This window comes from Lolium rigidum, chromosome 7, assembly GCF_022539505.1.
Source record: "Lolium rigidum isolate FL_2022 chromosome 7, APGP_CSIRO_Lrig_0.1, whole genome shotgun sequence".
Classification (NCBI taxonomy): Eukaryota; Viridiplantae; Streptophyta; class Magnoliopsida; order Poales; family Poaceae; genus Lolium; species Lolium rigidum.
In genome coordinates, this window is record NC_061514.1 from 5,541,263 (window position 1) to 5,552,874 (window position 11,612).

Here is an 11,612-nt window from a genome sequence, read left to right on the forward strand (position 1 = left end):
ATAGAAAAAGAAAAGGCGAACGCTACGCGTCGGGCGGTGGATATGGGGCCAAAAATCGGTCGTCCTCCGCGCCGTCCGATGGCGATCCGACGGGCAGAATCGGTCGCATTAGGAAGTTTACATTTTAGCCCCCGATTTCTAGAGAATCAACCCGCAGTACTATATTTCTCAGATTATAATTTAAATGCAGTTTTACATTTGCCACCCTCCTTTTAAAAAAAAACAACCCGCAGTACCTCCTAATGTGAAGAGTATTACAACAAAAATCATCTCTCCGCGTACAAAAAATAAATACTATTACAACAAAAAGTCGCAATAATTTTTAAAAGTAATGTCACAATAAAAGTGGTTAAACCAACAAATTATTTTGCTGGAGATCAATTTACAACAAAAGTATCCATTATTATTAACAAAAACTCGGAGACTATTACAACAAAAATCCATATGTTTGCAAAAAAATAGAAGAAAACATTAATTTGTTACATATTGAATTACAACAAAAGTCACCAACTTCTTTTACAAAAAGTCACAAGCGATTACAATAAAAAATTAATATGTTTGCAAAATGAGGGAAAGTGGTCAAGCGACATTTAATTTGGTACAAATTGAATTACAACAAAAGTCACAAACTCTTTTTATAAAGGTGTCAAACGATTACAACAAAAGTCTATATATTTACAAACACTGCAAAGTGGTGAAGTAACAATTAATTTGCTACATATTGACTTACAACAAAATCCAATAACTGTTTATACAAAAGTCAGAAACGATGAAAATAAAAAAAATATGTTTGCAAACACTGCAAAGTGGTCAAGCAAAATTTAATTTGGTACATATTGAATTACAACAAAAAAACACCAACTATCTTTACAAAAAGTCACACATGAATAGAACAAAAATCGGGCGCACAAAGAATCGAAGCAGCCCACAAGCAATTGGTATGTATGTGTGTTGAGTGCTGGGCCAAACAGGCGATCACTGATGGGCCATGCGGGCGAACAGCTGATGGGCCAAAATTCCAGCCAAGCCAGCAAGCCACGAGCCCAGCGCGCGAGGCGGAACCGAGCGACCGATCCGGCGCCATCGATCGGTCGCCGGATCGTAAGCATTTTCCAAAAGAAAAAGACAAAAAAATGAGAAGGTGCGTGGAGCACACCTGCTCCACCACACTTTTCCCTCTATAGAAAGTAACATGTGCAAAGTTGGGCAACAAGCTATGAAAATTTACAAATCACAAGTTTACACATGCTTAGTCTCGCAAAATTTGGAACTTAGTATGTAGCCCAAATATTCTTTAAAAAAATTGTACAGACAAATGATCATATTTACTAGTCCCTAGAGATGCTCATATGGGTAGGGTGGGCGTACATATTTACTAGTTCCTCGGAGGTGCTCATATGGGTAGGGTCGGTGTACATGCGTTCATAGGGGTGAGTGTATGTGCGTATGTGTGAGCGTTGATCATGCCCATTAAATCCGGGACAAGGATAGAAAGTTCTAAGGTTGTGGATGTGCCGTTGCCACTAGGGATAAAACATTGATGCTATGTCTAAGGATGTAGTTGTTGATTACATTACGCACCATACTTAATGCAATTGTCTCGTTGCTTGCAACTTAATACCTGAAGGGGTTCGGATGATAACCCGAAGGTGGACTTTTTAGGCATAGATGCATGCTGGATGGCGGTCTATGTACTTTGTCGTAATGCCCCGATTAAATCTCACTATATTTATCATATCATGTATGTGCATTGTTATGCCATTTCTATTTGTCAATTGCCCGACCGTAATTTGTTCACCCAACATGCTTTAATCTTATGGGAGAGACACCTCTAGTGAACCGTGGACCCCGGTCCTATTCTTTACATCGCATACAATCTACTCGCAATTGTTCTTTACTCGTTTTCTTCGTAAACAATCATCTTCCACACAATACGGTTAATCCTTTGTTACAAGCAGTCGGTGAGATTGACAACCTCACTGTTTCGTTGGGGCAAAGTACTTTGTTTGTGTTGTGCAGGTTCCACGTTGGCACCGGAATCCCTAGTGTTGCGCCGCATCACATTTCGCCACCATCAACTTTCAACGTGGTTCTTGGCTCCTCCTGGTTCGATTAAACCTTGGTTTCTTTCTGAGGGAAAACTTGCCACTGTGCGCATCATACCTTCCTCTTGGGGTTCCCAACGGACGTGTACATCTACGCGCATCAAGCTCGTTTTCCGGCGCCGTTGCCGGGGAGATCAAGACACGCCGCAAGGGGAGTCTCCACTTCCCAATCTCTTTACTTTGTTTTTGTCTTGCTTTATTTTATTTACTACTTTGTTTGCTGCACCTAAACAAAACACAAAAAAATTAGTTGCTAGTTTTACTTTATTTACTCGTCTTGCTCTCTATATCAAAAACACAAAAAAATTAGTTACTTGTCTTTACTTTATTTGCCTAGTTTACTTTATTGCTACTAAAATGAGTAATCCTCGAAGTTGAAGTTCGTTCTTTTAAGCAACAAGGTGGAGAAAGTTTTAAAGATGCTTGGTACAGAATTAGTAATGCTCATCATAGGTGCATTAAGAAACACTCCACCACTATCCTTCTTAGGAACTTTTATGTTGGTTTATCTAGTTGGAATAGGTATGTTCTTGATACTCTTTCGGGAGGTAATTTCCTAGGTACTCCCGCTTTAGAAGCTAGTTGCATCATTGAGAGTCTAGTTGGAATACCACCTGTTAATGAAGTTAAAATTGAAATCTCTCTTGAGGATGTTATGAAAAAATTGGAAACCATAGAGAAAAATTTTCCAAGTATTGAAACTAAATTGGAAATGTTACTTGATAAAACCGATGAACTTGATAAATCCTTAGGAGGAATTGATGAAAGAATTAGTGTCCTAGGAACTTGTGTTGTCCATGATAATCAAACCAATAGGATTGATGAACTTGAAAAAGCTATGGGAACCTTGGGTTCAACCTTTTCTTCTCTCAAGTATAAGGAGAAAGCTTATGTGGGTAAAGAGCAAAAATTCATGTATGCCTCTAAAGTGCCTAAACAAAAGAATTATTATAGGCCCAAAATTGCCAAAACCCCTAGCACCACCATAGAAAATTTAGATAATGGAGCACCTAAAGTACCCTCTGTAACAAGTTGTGTTTGCAAGAAAAGTTATGATGTTGATGCTTCTACTCTTGATGTTACTTGATTTGCACTTTCTGCGCCTAGCTGAAAGGCGTTAAAGAAAAGCACTTCTTGGGAGATAACCCATGTGTTTATTTTACTACAGCAATTTTTGTTTTGTTGAGTCTTGGAAGTTGTTTACTACTGTAGCAACCTCTCCTTATCATGTTTTTGTGCCAAGTAAAGTTTCTATGTTAAAGTTGATGTTATATTTGGGATCGCTCGCGCAGAAACAGCATTGCTGTCTGTCACGAATTCTGGCATAAGTCTCTGTAGAAAATTCGAAAAAATCTGCAAAATTACGAGCGTGATCCTCAGATATGTACGCAACTTTCATTAGTTTTGAGTTTTTCCATTTGAGCAAGTCTAGTGCCCCTTTCAGGTTCGTCTTTACGGACTGTTCGTTTTTGACAGATTCTGCCTTTTATTTCGCATTGCCATATTTGCTATGTTGGATGAATTTCTTTGATCCATTAATGTCCAAGTAGCTTTGTGCAATGTCCAGAAGTGTTAAGAATGATTGTGTCACCTCTGAATATGTGAATTTTTAATTGTGCACTAACCCTCTAATGAGTTTGCTTGAAGTTTGGTGTGAAGGAAGTTTTCAAGGGTCAAGAGAGGAGTATGATATACTATGATCAAGAGGAGTGAAAGCTCTAAGCTTGGGGATGCCCCCGTGGTTCATCCCTGCATATTTTAAGAAGACTCAAGCGTCTAAGCTTGGGGATGCCCAAGGCATCCCCTTCTTCATCGACAACATCATCAGGTTCCTCCCCTGGAACTATATTTTTATTCAGTCACATCTTATGTACTTTGCTTGGAGCGTCGGGTTGTTTTGTTTTTGTTTTTGTTTGAATAAAATGGATCCTAGCATTCACTGTATGGGAGAGAGACACGCTCCGTTGTTGCATATGGACAAATATGTCCTTAGGCTTTACTCATAATGTTCAAGGCGAAGGTTGAAATTTCTTCGTTAAATTGTTATATGGTTGGAATCGGGAAATGCTACATGTAGTAATTCTAAAATGTCTTGGATAATGTGATACTTGGCAATTGTTGTGCTCATGTTTAAGCTCTTGCATCATATACTTTGCACCCATTAATGAAGAAATACATAGAGCTTGCTAAAATTTGGTTTGCATATTTGGTCTCTCTAAGGTCTAGATAATTTCTAGTATTGAGTTTTGAACAACAAGGAAGACGGTGTAGAGTCTTATAATGTTTACAATATGTCTTTTATGTGAGTTTTGCTGCACCGGTTCATCCTTGAGTTTGCTTCAAATAACCTTGCTAGCCTAAACCTTGTATCGAGAGGGAATACTTCTCATGCATCCAAAATCCTTGAGCCAACCACTATGCCATTTGTGTCCACCATACCTACCTACTACATGGTATTTCTCCGCCATTCCAAAGTAAATTGCTTGAGTGCTACCTTTAAAATTCCATCATTCGCCTTTGCAATATATAGCTCATGGGACAAAATAGCCTTAAAAACTATTGTGGTATTGAATATGTACTTATGCACTTTATCTCTTATTAAGTTGCTTGTTGTGCGATAACCATGCTTCCGGGGACGCCATCAACTTCTTTGTTGAATATCATGTGAGTTGCTATGCATGTCCGTCTTGTCTCGAAGTAAGAGAGATCTACCACCTTAATGGTTAGAGCATGCATATTGTTAGAGAAGAACATTGGGCCGCTAACTAAAGCCATGAATCATGGTGGAAGTTTCAGCTTTGGACATATATCCTCAATCTCATATGAGAACACTAATTGTTGCCACATGCTTATGCATTAAAGAGGAGTCCATTATCTGTTGTCCATGTTGTCCCGGTATGGATGTCTAAGTTGAGAATAATCAAAAGCGAGAAATCCAAAATGCGAGCTTTCTCCTTAGACCTTTGTACAAAGCGGCATGGAGGTACCCCTTTGTGACACTTGGTTAAAACATGTGTATTGCGATGATCCGGTAGTCCAAGCTAATTAGGACAAGGTGCGGGCACTATTAGTATACTATGCATGAGGCTTGCAACTTGTAAGATATAATTTACATAACACATATGCTTTATTACTACCGTTGACAAAATTGTTTCATGTTTTCAAAATAAAAGCTCTAGCACAAATATAGCAATCGATGGTTTCCTCTTTGAAGGACCTTTCTTTTACTTTTATTGTTGAGTCAGTTTACCTATCTCTCTCCACCTTAAGAAGCAAACACTTGTGTGAACTGTGCATTGATTCCTACATACTTGCATATTGCACTAGTTATATTACTTTACATTGACACTATCCATGAGATATACATGTTATAAGTTGAAAGCAACCGCTGAAACTTAATCTTCCTTTGTGTTGCTTCAATACCTTTACTTTGATTTATTGCTTTATGAGTTAACTCTTATGCAAGACTTATTGATGCTTGTCTTGAAGTACTATTCATGAAAAGTCTTTGCTTTATGATTCATTTGTTTACTCATGTCATTACCATTGTTTTGATCGCTGCATTCATTACATATGTTTACAATAGTATGATCAAGGTTATGATGGCATGTCACTCCGGAAATTATCCTTGTTATCATTTACTCCGCTCGGGACGAGCAGTAACTAAGCTTGGGGATGCTGATACGTCTCCGACGTATCGATAATTTCTTATGTTCCATGCTACATTATTGATGATATCTACATGTTTTATACACATTATATGTCGTATTTACGCATTTTCCGGCACTAACCTATTAACAAGATGCCGAAGAGCCAGTTGCTGTTTTCTCGCTGTTTTTGGTTTCGAAATCCTAGTAAGGAAATATTCTCGAATTGGACGAAATCAACGCCCGTGGTCCTATTTTTGCACGAAGCTTCCAGAAGACCGAGGGGGAAAGGAAGTGGGGCCACGAGGCGCCGCCACACTAGGGCGGCGCGGCCCAGGCCTTGGCCGCGCGGCCCTAGCGTGTGGGGCCCTCGTGTGGCCCCCCGCGTTGCCCTTCCGCCTACTTAAGTCTTCGTCGCGAAACCCTCTGTACCGAGAGCCACGATACGGAAAACCTTCCAGAGACGCCGCCGTCGCGAATCCCATCTCGGGGGATTCAGGAGATCGCCTCCGGCACCCTGCCGGAGAGGGGAATCATCTCCCGAAGGACTCTTCATCGCCATGATCGCTCCGGAGTGATGAGTGAGTAGTTCACCCCCGGACTATGGGTCCATAGCAAGTAGCTAGATGGTCGTCTTCTCCTAATTGTGCTTCATTGTTGGATCTTGTGAGCTGCCTAACATGATCAAGATCATCTATCCGTAATACTATATGTTGTGTTTGTCGGGATCCGATGGATAGAGAATACTATGTTATGGTGATTATCAATCTATTACCTATGTGTTGTTTATGATCTTGCATGCTCTCCGTTATTAGTAGAGGCTCTGGCCAAGTTTTTGCTCTTAACTCCAAGAGGGAGTATTTATGCTCGATAGTGGGTTCATGCCTCCATTAAATCTGGGACAGTGACAGAAAGTTCTAAGGTTGTGGATGTGCTGTTGCCACTAGGGATAAAACATTGATGCTATGTCTAAGGATGTAGTTGTTGATTACATTACGCACCATACTTAATGCAATTGTCTGTTGCTTGCAACTTAATACTGGAAGGGGTTCGGATGATAACCCGAAGGTGGACTTTTAGGCATAGATGCATGTCGGATGGCGGTCTATGTACTTTGTCGTAATGCCCCGATTAAATCTCACTATATTTATCATATCATGTATGTGCAATGTTATGCCATTTTCTATTTGTCAATTGCCCGACCGTAATTTGTTCACCCAACATGCTTTAATCTTATGGGAGAGACACCTCTAGTGAACTCGTGGACCCCGGTCCTATTCTTTACATCGCATACAATCTATCGCAATTGTTCTTTACTCGTTTTCTTTGCAAACAATCATCTTCCACACAATACGGTTAATCCTTTGTTACAGCAAGCCGAGTGAGATTGACAACCTCACTGTTTCGTTGGGGCAAAGTACTTTGGTTGTGTTGTGCAGGTTTCACGTTGGCGCCGGAATCCCTGGTGTTGCGCCGCATCACATTTCGCCACCATCAACCTTCAACGTGCTTCTTGGCTCCTCCTGGTTCGATTAAACATTGGTTTCTTTCTGAGGGAAAACTTGCCACTGTGCGCATCATACCTTCCTCTTGGGGTTCCCAACGGACGTGTACATCTACGCGCATCAGCGCCCTTCACCGAGGGTATCCGTAGGTGCTCCAGGAAGATTCTTGGTGGAATGGGTTTTTGCCGGATCCGAGCTTGGATAGCATATCTGCCGTTGTGTTATCGTCTCTCCTGACGTACTTGACTTCGTATCCGAGGAAGCATTTGGCGATCTCGTCAACTTCATCTCTGTAAGCCGCCATGACGGAGTTTCTGGCATTCCAAGTCCCGACTACTTGTTGTGCCACAAGGTCGGAATGTCCGCAGCATATGATGTGCTTGATCCCAATTTTCTTAGCGATGCGCGGACCGTGTAGTAGAGCCTCGTATTCCGCCATATTGTTGGTAGCTTCGAAGTGAATCTGCAGGACGTACTGCAATTCTTCTCTGGTAGGTTCTTCTCCGGTAGCTGACTTCAGGGTGACTCCAGGCCCCGATCCTTGATGTTGCTTGGATCCGTCAAAATGCATGACCCAAGCTTCTGGTTCCGGCACAGGTGTGCCTTCTGGCGCTTCAGTCCAATCCGCGATGAAATCCGCTAGAACTTGAGACTTGATCGTTGTTCTAGCTTCGTAGTTGATGTCAAAGGCAGAAAGTTCGATGCCCCATTTTGCTACACGCCCTGTTGCGTCGGAGTTATTGATGATGGTTGACAAAAGAGCCTGGCTCACAACTGTCATAGGATGCTCCTGGAAGTAGTGCCTTAGCTTCCGGCTGCCTAGGAATACACCATAGGCTAGCTTCTGAAAGTGTGGGTATCTTTGTTCGGATTCCGTTAGGACCTCGCTAATGTAGTAGACTGGCCTTTGGACTCCATATTCATGACCTTCTTCCTGTCGCTCCACCATGATTACTAAGCTGACGACCTTGTTGGAGGCTGCCAAATAGACGAGCATAGGCTCTGACTCACTTGGAGCTGCCAAGATAGGAGGGGAGGAGATTATGTTCTTCAAACCCTGAAGTGCTGCGTCTGCTGCGTCATCCCAGACAAATTTGTCAGTTTTCTTTAGCAGCTTGTATAAGGGTAGTGCCTTCTCGCCAAGACGGCGAACAAATCGACTGATTGCTGCAACACAACAAGTTAATCGTTGCACATCTTTGAGACAAGTTGGCCTTTTGATACTCAGGATAGCCTTGATCTTTTCCGAGTTAACCTCAATGCCTCTATGAGAGACAATGAAGCCAAGGAGTTTTCCGGCTGGTACGCCAAAGACGGACTTCAGCGGATTCAACATCATCTTGTACCGTCGGAGATTTTCAAAGGTTTTCGTGAGGTCGCTGATCAAGTCGGATCCTTTCCGGGTCATGACCGCGATGTCATCGACGTAGGCGTGCACGTTCCGGCCAATTTGGTCTTTCAAGCAGCGCTGCATCGTACGTTGATAGGTGGCACCTGCGTTTTTCAAGCCAAAAGGCATGGTAACATAACAGTAAGTGCCAAATGGTGTGATGAACGAGGTCGCCTTTTGGTCGGACTTCTTCATCCGGATCTGGTGGTACCCGGAATATGCGTCAAGAAAACACAAAAGTTCCGCCCCCGCCATCGAATCAATGACTTGGTCAATGCGCGGAAAGGGGAACGGATCCTTCACGCAATGCTTATTCAAGCCGGAGTAATCGATGCACATTCTTAGTATTTCAGAATTCTTTTTGGGTACGAGGACGGGATTTGCTACTCAATCAGTATGGATAACTTCAACTACAAAACCTGCCTCTAGTAACTTTGCTAACTCCATTCCTATGTCGCAGCGCTTCTTATCTCCAAAGCGTCGCATAGCTTGCTTCACCGGTTTTGCACCCGGATTTATGTTGAGGTAGTGCTCAGCGAGTTCCCTTGGTACTCCGGACATGTCAGAAGGTTTCCATGCGAAGATATCCATATTAGCTCTGAGGAACTCGACGAGCGCGCCTTCCTATTTGGGTTCGAGGCCAGCTCCAACGGACACTTGATTGGTGCTGTCGCCTTCTATGAGGTCTAGCTTCTTGGTGTCTATGGCGGCCTTGAACGAGTTCTTCTGTTCGGAGATCTGCTTCTTGGTGGTCTGCATCTCACTCGGATCCACCGCGGCCCTGTAGGCTTGCAGCTCCTCTCCAGATATCACAGATTCTGCAAAGGTGGCTTCGCCTTGCTCGCAGTCCCTAGCTTTCTTGTAGTCTCCGAATACGGTGATCATACCGTTAGGACCCGGAATCTTGAGCTTATTGTAGATGTAGCATGCCCGTGCGTGGAACTTGTGGTAGGTGGGCCTGCCGAAGATTACATGGTAGGAGCTCTTGAAGGACACCACTTCGAACGTGATCATCTCTTCGCGGAAATTGTTAACATTGCCGAAGGCCACGGGAAGTTTGATGCTGCCTAGGGAGTTTGTCTTTTTACCCGGAACCACACCATGAAACTCAGTGGTGCTGTGCTTAAGCTGTTCCTTGGTAAGGTTCATCCTCTCGAGGGTCTCCAGGTACATGATGTTCAAGCTGGTTCCGCCGTCCATAAGGCACTTGGAGAAGTCATACCCGTCGATGCGGGGACTTACAACCAGGGCGTAGCATTCTTTGGGGATGACGGTCGGATGATCCGACCTGTCAAAAGTGCAGGCTTTTTCCGACCACTTGACATACTGCGGCACAGCTGGAACTGTGGCGTTCAAGAGCCGGAGAGCCGATTTCTTTGCCCGGACCGTTGGGGTTCCGAGGAAGGTGTGATAGGCTCCGACACTCTTTTTTACGAAGGGGTTGGATTTGTTAGCTGCGGTACCCTCTTTGGGATCCAGCGAAGCATCATCCTCGTTCATCGCCTCAGAACTGTCCTCGTCCTTGTCTTTGTTCTTTCCCTTGCCTCCTTTGCCGCGAAGGCGGTGCTTTCGGGCTCGCTTGTATCCTGCTTCCGGGTCAGTCTTGAGATCATTGACCCACTTGCAGTTGCGATTAGTGTGACAGGATTTGCCGGTAGCCGGATCTATGTGGGCTAGGCACGGCATATCCATGTACTCCTCGTACGTCTGGGGAGCGCGGGTTCCGGCTGCGGTGACTTCGTCAGCGCGCTGCTGGCCCCGGCCTGCTCCGCCACCACGCCTGCGGCCTTTTCCGCCTCCTTGACCTTCGTGTTGGAACGTCATGGCGACCATGTCGGATCCTCCGCCCTTTTGGTCTTCGGAGGGGTTCTTCCGCTTGTTGTTGTTGCTGCTGCCGCTATTGTCACGGTTCTTCTTTTGTTGGTGCAGGGGTATGGCCGTGGCTGCGAGATCTCCGCCCGCGTCATCGTCGGCGGCGGTGTGATCACTGGCGATGGTAATCATTTCATCCAATGTCAGTTTGTTTGCATTGACCAAGCAAGTAAGCTTATGCCGCACCAATCCTCCCCTCTGCAAGCCACCAATGAAGGCGTGCATAGTTGTGCGGTTATCCACATTCTCGCACTCGTTTATGGTTGCTAACCAACGGGTGAGGAAGTTCCTTGATGTTTCACCCTTCTTCTGGATACATGCCTGTAGATCGCTTGTCGTGGCAGGTCTCTTGTAGGTGCCCCTGAAGTGATTCTCGAGGGTGTTCTTCAGGTCAAACCAACAAAAGATGGAGTTCTTCTCGAGGTCGCTGAGCCAAACACGAGCTGGACCCACAAGGTACAACTAGAGCATGCGGCAGGCTATATTGGGGGTTCCTCCGGCGAAGGTTACTGCATTGTAGTAATCCTCGATCCATGTATGCGGCCTTTCACTGCCATCATAATGCTTCAGGTTTCCAGGTAGCTTGAGGTTCAAGCTTCTTGCCTTTGGTTCGTCTCGAATCATCCTGCCAAATCACTTTGGGCCAATGTAGTCGGTTTTGTACTCGTTGAGACGTTCCTGTGCATCGCGCGGGCCGCCACCAGGGGTCTTTGAGCGGGAGCGAGATCTCCGGCCTCCGCCTCCGCCTCCTCCACTGGGAGGTGGTGAGGGAGATCTGCGAGGGGGCCTGTAGGATTTTTTGCTTCCGCCTTCGGATTCCCGCGCTTTTCCTGCGACAGAACCCGGCTTCGGTGGCTACCATCTCCTTGGTGAAGGTCGCCTCCGTCGTTCCGGCTTCTACGGGGCTCCGGCTCGCGTTCTTCGTTCCGGCTCCTTCGAGGCTCGGGCTCGCGATCGTCGTTCCGGCTCCGGCGGGGTTTCGGCGTACGCTTCGTGTTCCTGTTCCTCGAAGGCGGCACGTTGTCGCGGATGTTGATTCCACCGGGCCCATGGGGCCTGGTGTTTTCGGCTGGACTACGGCGGCGAGGTGGTG